The sequence below is a fragment of the Malania oleifera genome, chromosome 4, assembly GCF_029873635.1.
Source record: "Malania oleifera isolate guangnan ecotype guangnan chromosome 4, ASM2987363v1, whole genome shotgun sequence".
Taxonomy (NCBI): Eukaryota; Viridiplantae; Streptophyta; class Magnoliopsida; order Santalales; family Ximeniaceae; genus Malania; species Malania oleifera.
Window position 1 is genome coordinate 69,289,386 of NC_080420.1, and position 9,662 is coordinate 69,299,047.

At 38.8% G+C, this 9,662-nt stretch overlaps 1 non-coding gene across 1 annotated transcript; it reads left to right on the top strand.

The window, feature by feature from the left end:
- The first annotated feature begins 8,446 nt into the window (after positions 1-8,446).
- Positions 8,447-8,553, top strand: LOC131154634 (small nucleolar RNA R71). The gene has a single exon (XR_009136551.1). It is a non-coding gene; the product is annotated as a small nucleolar RNA R71 (small nucleolar RNA).
- The last annotated feature ends 1,109 nt before the right edge of the window (positions 8,554-9,662 follow it).

Genomic DNA, 9,662 nt, shown 5'->3' on the forward strand with positions numbered 1-9,662 from the left:
ACCTGAGAGCTCTGCAACTAGTTCTCACAGACCCAAACAGAGTAGCCACCAGCAGAAATTAGCAGCGAGCCTCGAACTCTGTTGCACAACAACTAAACCACTCGGGCTTTCTCTCTCTCTCTCTCTCTTTTATTTTCTTTGCTTTTTTTTCAATTGCCAGTGAATAATTGTTTTATTTTATTTATTTATTTATTCAAGCTATTGAAGAGTTTATTTAAATAGTTGTTCAAGTAATTTTAATTTTTTATTGAAGTTTATATTTTTCTTATTTACTTATCTTGCTCTTAATTTAAGTTGTTCTTAGGTTTAGAGAATTTAGATTATTTTCTTTTTATTTATCCTTATTTTAATTTAAATCCTATTTTATTTTTTAAAAAAATAAATAAATAAATAAAATAAAAGATAAAAATGTTTTTTTGTTTAAATAATTTAAATTAGTTGTCTTTCCGAAATTTAGTTATTTTTTTTCTTGTTGAAGCTCGGGTTAGTTCAGGTTGGTTTTGTCAAAGTTCGTATTTTTATTGTGTTATCGTTCAAGTGTTAAGTTTTTGTTTGTGTTGTGTTTTGGTTCAAGATCGTGATTTGATTAAAGGTTCGGTTTTTAGTCTGTGCGTTTGAATTTGATTGAGTCTCCAATATTGTGTGTTTTAATTCCATATTCAAAGTTACCATCTTTAATTAACGCGTGTTTGAATGTTTCCTTGAGTAGACTAGGGTTTCCATTCTTGCTCTTTAATTCAATGCATGCTAAGTTTAGGGCTTTAATTTGCGTGTTTATTTAATTAGTCAAAATAAGTTTCCACAATCTTGAAAAACCTCAAATCTGAACTAAGTTCAGTACCCTTTTATTTTCGATTGGACGAACGTAAAATTTGAGATTACAACACATTCCCTGAGGAGACGATCTAGCCCTTGGGTTGAATATTACACGATGTAACTCCAATACTTGGTATAGCTTTCGAGTTGCTCATTTTTTGAGTGAGTCAATGATCTAACCATTAGTTAAAAATTGAGTTATAAAGGGGTATTTATAGACTTCTCAAAAATCTAACCGCTTGGGGACACGAAGGGTATTTTAAATTTGTTTAATTATAAAAAAAAATGAGCAACCCGAGAGGGTCGATTGACTATCGATTTCGTCGATCGGCTGACCTAAGCTAAAAATTCAAATTTCTTAGGGTCTCAGTCGACTAAGAAAATCACCGACTGGCTAACCTCAGGCGATTTTCCACACTTCGTAGGTTCGGTCAGCTGGTCACAAGAGCCAGTCGGTTGAGTGAATAGTGTGAGTCAGCTGGGGCCATTTTGTTCTAAAAGTTTCTATCGGGTGAGAACTAAAAATTGGCCAAGTTCTAAGGTCAGTCGACTGTGGAAACTTATTTGAAAAAATGGTCGGTTGACTGAGCTTTGTCAAACTTTGACTTCTAGCCTATGGCATGGTCAATCGACTAAGCTAGTTTAAACTAGTAAGGGCTCGTCGACCGAGGCCTTTGAACACTTAAGTTCTCGCCCATATTTTGACCCTAAAACAATTCTAAAACCTTTGTATGATTTTAAATTTTTATAAAAAAGGTTTTTGATGAAAGTTAAGGTGCCCTGAGGTCAGTCTATGGTCATTTGAGCTTTCAATTATATCACGCAAGGAATGTATTATTACAAATAACTCTAAATACAATTACAATTAAAGCAAATCTTCTTCTTATTTTGCTATTAATTTTCCCATGGAATATACTAGGAGTATGAGCTTTAAGTCCTTCATTGGCTTCCATTTTCAGTTCTCTTATGTGTGTGTTAAATAATAAGCTTACTCATGCACTAGATACACACATTAGATACTTGTGCATTGTCAACATCAAAATAGGGATCAAACTCAAAACATCACCACAAGGTTCACCAAGAAGCCTTGCAAATCGGTCCAACAAGAACCTTCAAAAAATGTTCACCAAGAACCTTCAGTACGATAACTGGTAGGCTCACCAAGGCTTGGTTCCTTAACTACCAAAAATAAAATTTATAAAACCTAATTAATCCCAACTTCAATAGAATGTGGGGTAAGTTGGGTGTCGATTGTTAGGGACTTAAAGTGCAATTATTAAGCTACTTCAAAATTAGTTTACTATAGCCTTGTATAAAAGAGAAGTAAAAGGTTGTATTTTTCAATGGGTGAAATGTAACCAACTACTAGAAAGCGATTAAATGAAAGCAAGTAAATCTATGTTAACCCTACTCCTACAAAGCAGTGTTCAGACATGAGTTTAGTTTACGATGTTGTTTTGCATAATCTACATTCAATGAGTTTACCGTACTCAACTAACTAAAACTCGGCTAAACAATCCAAGGAGTCCTTCGATGGCATAGAGTAGCAAGGGTGCACCAGCCATCCGGAGCACGGTCAAGAACCGTAGTATACTCTATCACAATGACCATGAGAACCTTTGCGGGTGACTGTATCCTAATACGTGTACCAAACTGAAGCAATAGAGGTGCTAATCTTGTCACTAAACATTATCACAATCCAAACAAGTAAATGAAAGCAGTAAAAAGATCATCCCTTTTTTATTCAGATCATCTGTCACTAATGTCAAAAAATACAAGAAAGTGATCGCGTAATATACACGGATAGCACATGAACGTCGCCGGTTGTCACAAGCCGTCAAACACTTCTTGTACACCCTAAAATGGGAATTGAAAACTATACAACTCCTAATCTAACTTGGCTCTCAATAACATCTTAAGTATGTCACTAACCTAAGAGAGGCCAAAGAGGAACCCACAACTCATGTTCATAGAAAATACTTATAGGCTCTAGGGTTTACAAGGTTTTTTTCACAATTTAGCAAAGTCTACAGCGTATCTCACATAGAAGATCATCGCTGTCGACCAAATCACCCCTATGTATTTCTTATGCGCGCCTTGGTCAAGACTAGCAAGAAATCAGGAATTCAAATCTTCAATTTCTTCAACTACATCGTGCCTCAGGGTCTTGCTATTCAAGTTGATGGTTAAGACTTGCAGGATCTCGATCTTTAGAGAATCTCAAGACCTCAACATAATCACCCCTCAAAGTATCTTGGTCGAACACTTCGTCGAGACTCTCGGTAATTCTAATCTCAGTTTTGGATCAGTATCTCGACGTGGTCACCCTAAAGAGTCACTTGGTTGAGGACTTGGTCGAACCATGCAGCATTGTGATCTCAATCTGAACCTTGGAGTCTGTGAGTAATGACTTAGTCGCCCTTTATGCTGCTAGTTGCACCACATGGTCGCGCATTGTCTTCTTGTCCCTTGATGATCTAAAGCTTCATAAGCTTGGTTGAGCATCTAATTTAAGCTTTAAGTCCTCCAAATCCCCCTTGGCTTCTCCTAATTCATAACTCCATGGTTTTAACCAATTTTTCCTAAAAATACAAACAAACCTTGCATAGCTCTAAACAATAGTAACTATGGGAAAATGCACAGTAAAATGAGGATAAACAAAGATAAACGAGAGACTAAAATGATGCATTTTATGGACTCATCACAACCCCCAACTTACACTTTACTAGTCCTCGAGCAAAGCAAAATCTAAGAAAACTACCAAATCCTACCTACCTCCTCTTTCATAGGAAACACGGTTGCATTTACCATATGCAACAAGGCTTTAAAACCCTAGGTTGATCCTAGTGGACAAGTTCTAGTCTCGTGAGGGTTACTAGGGTGATACCCATAAACACCAGCTCAGTGAATCATGAAATAAAGGTGCATGCAACAAAATTTATGCCAGTTTACATACAAGAATATATCTTGATTACATCCAAGACTTTTCATACATGAATCCATTATATACACACTCTACAACAATTGATCCATGCAAGTTTCAACAATATACAACCATTATCAACAAGCATAACTCACATAGAATCAACCAGTGATTGCAATTCAAAGTTAATATTATCATGTTATCTTAACTATAAATAGATTATATCACAAGGCATGTGTAAAGGGCGTGATTTGCCACAGTTAGGATATCCCTGGACACCTATAGAACGGTCTTCTTCACTCCGCTTCACTGATATACTCTAAAAAACACGCAAGAAAATGGGTTCACTCTCATATGTAAGGAAGAATGCCATGATCAAACGTCCCACATGATTTTAAAAAAAAAATGATAATAATATGGAGTGGACTAGTTGGAGTGGAATCCAACTTATTTGTGAGGTATTGGGTCCTTCATGCTAGCATCTTCTCACCTACTCGCCACATCCAATCAAGACCACCCTAGATTAACTTATTCGTGAATCGGGCATAGACACATCTGATGCATCGGATGGTTGAAGAATCATCATACTCGTAAAAATGTAGTGTCGTGTCCCTAGCTTTGACCTTATCACATTTGACTGGAGCAGGTGTTTTTATATCATGTTTTTGCATAGTTGTTTCCCTTTTTTTGTTTCTCTATTATTTTCCTTTTTTGTCCTTTTCATTGTCGGCTAGGACAATCAGCACACTTCTTTTGTTGTCTTCATGCCACCAATGGGAATTAAGCTCAACAAAACCCCACAACATAAGTTTGTCTCTATGGGTGGCTCAATCTTCATATCTTTAGTAGGCCACAAGACCTACTAGATGTCACCTCTAGGCTAGCAAGTGCAAGAGCAAAGACTAGTAAGCAAAGTATATCCAAAAAAAAAGAGGAAAGTTGAGTTTGAGAAACTCAGAGTTTGACGTCAAAAGCTCTAGAAATAAATGAACAGGCCCAGCAATACCTCACAGGGTGTCATAGTCGCCACAGGTGTTCTCTTAGTGTTCTCAAAGAACCTTTAGTGCCACAAACCATGTGTAAGTGTGTTCTTTGCCTCGTGAAGTATTATTTGAGTACAAGAGTTTACACAAGAATATTAACACAAATGAATCACTAGTCGTCCCTTCTAGAGTATTATATCAGTAAATAGGCTATATCCTATGAAACGACACACAAATGGCTCACTACTTTGTTAGTGAGCATAATAAAATCATATAAATGAAAAGCCTATTCAAGTAATACTAGGTTATGAAGGTGTATGTAGATGGTATAATATATGATAGTCATGGCATGAATTAAGTTTTGTTCACTGAGAAAATTTTCATTTTTTTCCAATTGTGTCATTCTTGTGCATGAAAAAATGTGTCATACAGTGATCTACCACCTACCCCCAACTTAGAACATCAGTGTCCTCATGAAGTATGGAAACAAAGATTATGGTGTGCGTAGGTGAAAACATTGCATGGTGCCATGGAGTTCAAATGGTGTTCCTGTAGTAAATACATATAATCCAATCACCGCATATATGCAAGAATACACTGAAGCACAAAAGACCAGAAGATCAACAACACCATGTACATTTCATCGCTTTTTAATTGAAGTTTCATTATAGTGGAATTCAAAAACATGGTGGAGAAAGCAAAAAGAACAAATCAAAAGTGTGCCATAGCAGCACAACATATAAGGTGGTCGTAAAAAAAGAAGCTGAAATGGTCATCCTAACCCTAGCCTAATCGTTCTCGAGTGCCCTACTGGAATCACTATCACAGAATAAGCGCACAGAGCACACTCCAATCTCACAAGCATATTGGAAACCAATGCAGGTTGTCCTGGCGAAGTGGGGGTAGAGGGTGGTGCCCTAGAAGGGGTTGGTGGGGCTGTCACAGCTACTCGAAAGCTGTGTAAGGTGGCCTCATTGGAAATATAAAGAATGGTAGCAAGGATCATCTAAACACCCTCATCAAATTGTTCCTATAATGCAGTGTACGTTTGTAGGACGAAGGATTGGAGGAGTGTAAATTCTTGACGCAGCTAGCAAAGTTCAGCCCATAGTTGAGGAATAGAAGAAGGAGGTGAAGGTGGTGGTGCTTTAGTATGTGGGGAACGATCGTGTGCAAAAAGAGCACCAGATGTTGGTCGAGAAGGCATAGTGGGGAGAAACGAAGGGATGCCCTAATAGCCAAAAGCAAGGAGTAGGAAGAGGGAAAGTGTCAAGAGAGAAACGAGAGGCAGGAGAAGAAGAGTTAGGTGGGAGTATGGTTTTTAAACGATTCTCTACCTTCGCGACCATGTCGCACTCGTCTTTTTTCTATGCTTCCTTGATCGCACCCATGATTTTAAGCAAAAAAACATAACTTTTGACTAGGATACCCACCAACCCAATGCCGGTCGTGATCATGGTCAAACCTTTTGGCATTTTCCAATCGCAGAATAAATTGAGGACTGGACTAGGTCACCCTTGTGCATGCTAGTCACCTTTATAGTCAAACCCCTAAAGATTATAAACTCAAGCTACCCTACAATGTACACTCTAAGGATACAAAAGGAAAGAAAAAGTATCGAGTTGCCTCCCGAAAGCACTAAGTTTACCATCTATAGCCAAACGCACTTAAGCATATGTAAAACTCAACTTGGTCAAATGTTAAGATTGGCCTTTCTCTTTTTTTCCTTATTCCTAGAGTTGCATATCCCTAGCTTATTCTCAAAACTAGGGACCCAATCATGATTTGGTATAAGTTATTCAAAAGGTTCCTCCAGTTTACCGGTGGTGGGGTTTTTAGGTTGAAATGCATAATCCAACAGGTCTCTCCATAAAATTGAGAGGGCCTTCCCCAACAATTTTATCAATCACATCTTCATCCACAGCTTGGACACCTTTAAATGGATGTTGGTGAGCATTAAATATATTCAGCCTTAGTTGCTTGTGGCCTAAAGAGATATCCATAATCTTTGCCCTGCATTAAATGCAAGAGTTAATAGTTGCTAAGAATGAATGTTCCAAAAGGATAGGGATTGGATTCGTGGAGGGATCCATGTCTAAAATGATGAAATCAACAGGGCATTCGAACTCTCCCACCCTAACCACCACATCTTCTACCACACTTTGAGGTTTCTTAAGGGATTGATCAGCAAGACACAATGTGACCTGGGTGGGTTGCAGCTTCCCAATGTTAAGTTGTTAATAGGCCGAGTATGGGAGGATGTTCACGATTGCTCCTAAATCTGAAAAAGCACCATCAATGGCATAATCGTCAATTACACAAAAGACAATGGGTAAGCTGGGATCTTTTAGTTTAGGAGGAAGTGACTTATTGTCATAAAGCTTCGGTGCTCAGCCAACCTTACTTGTTCATTCATAGATGCCCTTGATTTTTTTTTTTGCAACCTATATAAGTCCCTAATGATTTTTGCATGCCTAGGCATTTTCATCATCGCATCCAAGAGGGGCTGGTTGGCCTGGAGCTGTCTAAATGTGTCCAAGATGAACTTGGTTGTAGAATCCTTCTTAGATGAACAGGGCATATGACGACCTGCAGGGCATGGTTCTAGAAAGACATGAAAGGCCCTATGAGGGGCATAATATGGCTTGGTTCCTCCAGAAATAGGTGACGAAATAGAGGGGGTCGTGTTTAAATCTAGAAGAAGATGGGGTACAAGAATCAATGTTGGGTGTTACCTTCTCATCTTCCTCCTTCTTCCCATCATTGATCAATTGCTCATTGGTTTCATTATCTATCACCATGCCACATTGGATTGTGGTTACCGCCTGGGCTTGGTCAAGATAAGATGAGGATCCAGCGTCCGGTTCACATCCCACCCCATATTGTCCCTTTGGATTCATTATAGGTTAACTTGGTAATTTTCTTTCGTCTCTTTGACTCAAGGTAGCAGCTAGCTATCCCATGGTGGTTTTAACTTTAGTATAAATTAGGAGTGAGAGTGAAGGAGTGGTTGATCTATTTGGCGGTTAACTTCAATGTTTTTAAGGGCTTTTAGCACCATCTCCTGAAAAGAATCATTTTTGGGTCGAGGAGGAGGTGGCTGCTGAAACGATGAAGATTTGAGGGCAAAGTCAAGATGACTTTGGAAGTTTTGATATTGACAAGGAGGCAGAGCATTAGGGGCTTGTGGAGGTCCTTGGGATTGAAAACCCAAAACTTGCAACCTCTAAGAGAAGCTATAACGTTGTTTCCACCTAGGGTTGTTGGTATTAGAGTAAGGGTTGTTGGAGGGCCAACCAATTTTGGGTGGCTTTAACTTCCTCTGGCACAAGCTTAGGCTGGGAAGGCACATGTGGGCAATTATAGCATGCATATGAAGGATCAGAGCAAATTGCACAAACCTCTGCACACACACATCATTGTATGCGATTGTAGCCCTAATGACAAGCACTAGTCTAGTTTTTTTGGTTATGGCATGTAGAGTAGGGGCTAGGTCATGGCATGTAGCCAACTCATAAACTCCCTTAGGTTTAGAGGTTGATGTATTGGGGAGTCTACGAGTAGCAGCGGTGTGTTATTGAGAATTTTTGGTAAGATTCTCGAAGAGAATCCATGCTTCATTCTCGTGCTTTGTGAGGAAAGTACCTCCGCACGAGGCATTTGCCATGGATTTATCCCTCTTAGCTAACCCTTTATAAAATGTTTGCAGCAGTTGCCTTTTGGGAACTTGATGATGTGGGCATTTACAGAGCAGGTCCTTGAACCACTCCAAGGTCTCAAAGAAAAGTTCCCCATCCATCTCTGTGAAACTTGTGATTGCCCTTCGCAGCTAGTTAGTCTTCCCTATTAGGAAATACTTTTTCAAGAATTCATGTTGTAGTGTGGCCCAGTTTGTCACTGAGTTTGGCTCTAAGGACATTGGCCAATATTTGGTCATATCCTTCAAAGAGAATGGAAAGAGCCTAAGACGAAGGGTGTCATCACTAAACTTAGATATACAGATGGTGGAGCAAATCTCCAAGAACTCATCTAGATGCTGATAAAGATTTTTAGTGGGGTTCCTATGAATGTTTGGCAGCATCAAGATGATTGAAGTCTTAATCTTGAATTGCGCCTCCTGAACATCCAGGAACCGGATATAGGACGGTGATGTGTATGCGTTAGACACAAAGTAGTTCCTAAGCAGCCAAAGTTGTCGCTCTCCACCACAGGTAGGTGTGGAGCTTGGGGTTCTAGGAGTTGATCGATGGGAACCAGTGGGTTTCATTCGACTATAACTTTCGGCTGAGACCACTTAGTGATCTCTCGATTGGAGGTAAGTTTCCTAGCATACCTACGGGATCTTTTAATCTAGGGATTTATAGGTACTATCTTAGGGTCCCGAGACCCCAAACCAAATACACACAGTTAAAGCACCCAGAATCAAGACTTCAGAGGTAACAAAAAAAAAATGAAAATAAATAGAGAAAATGAAAATAAAAGGAGAGCAAATCAAAAACATAAGTCAACAATACAAAAAAATGGAAGTTAGCTTATAACCGTAGTCGAGTCCCTGGCAACGGTGCCAAAATTTGGTACGCTCACCAAGGCTTAGGTCCTTAACTACCAAAAATAAAATTTATAAAACCTATCTAATCCCAACTTCAATAGAAAGTGGGGTAAGTCAAGTGTCCTCAGGGACTTAAAGCGCAGTTATTAAGCTACTACCAAATTAGTTTAGCATAGACTTGTAGAAAAGAGATGTAAAAGGTGGTATTTTTCAATGGGTGAAATCTAACCAACTACTGGAAAGTGATTAAATGAAAGCAAGTAAATCTATGTTAACCCTATGCCCACAAAGTAGTGTTCAAACATGAATTTAGTTTAGGATGTTGTTCTACATAATCTACGTTGTGTGAGTTTATCATACTCAACTAACTCGAACACTGCTAAACAATCCA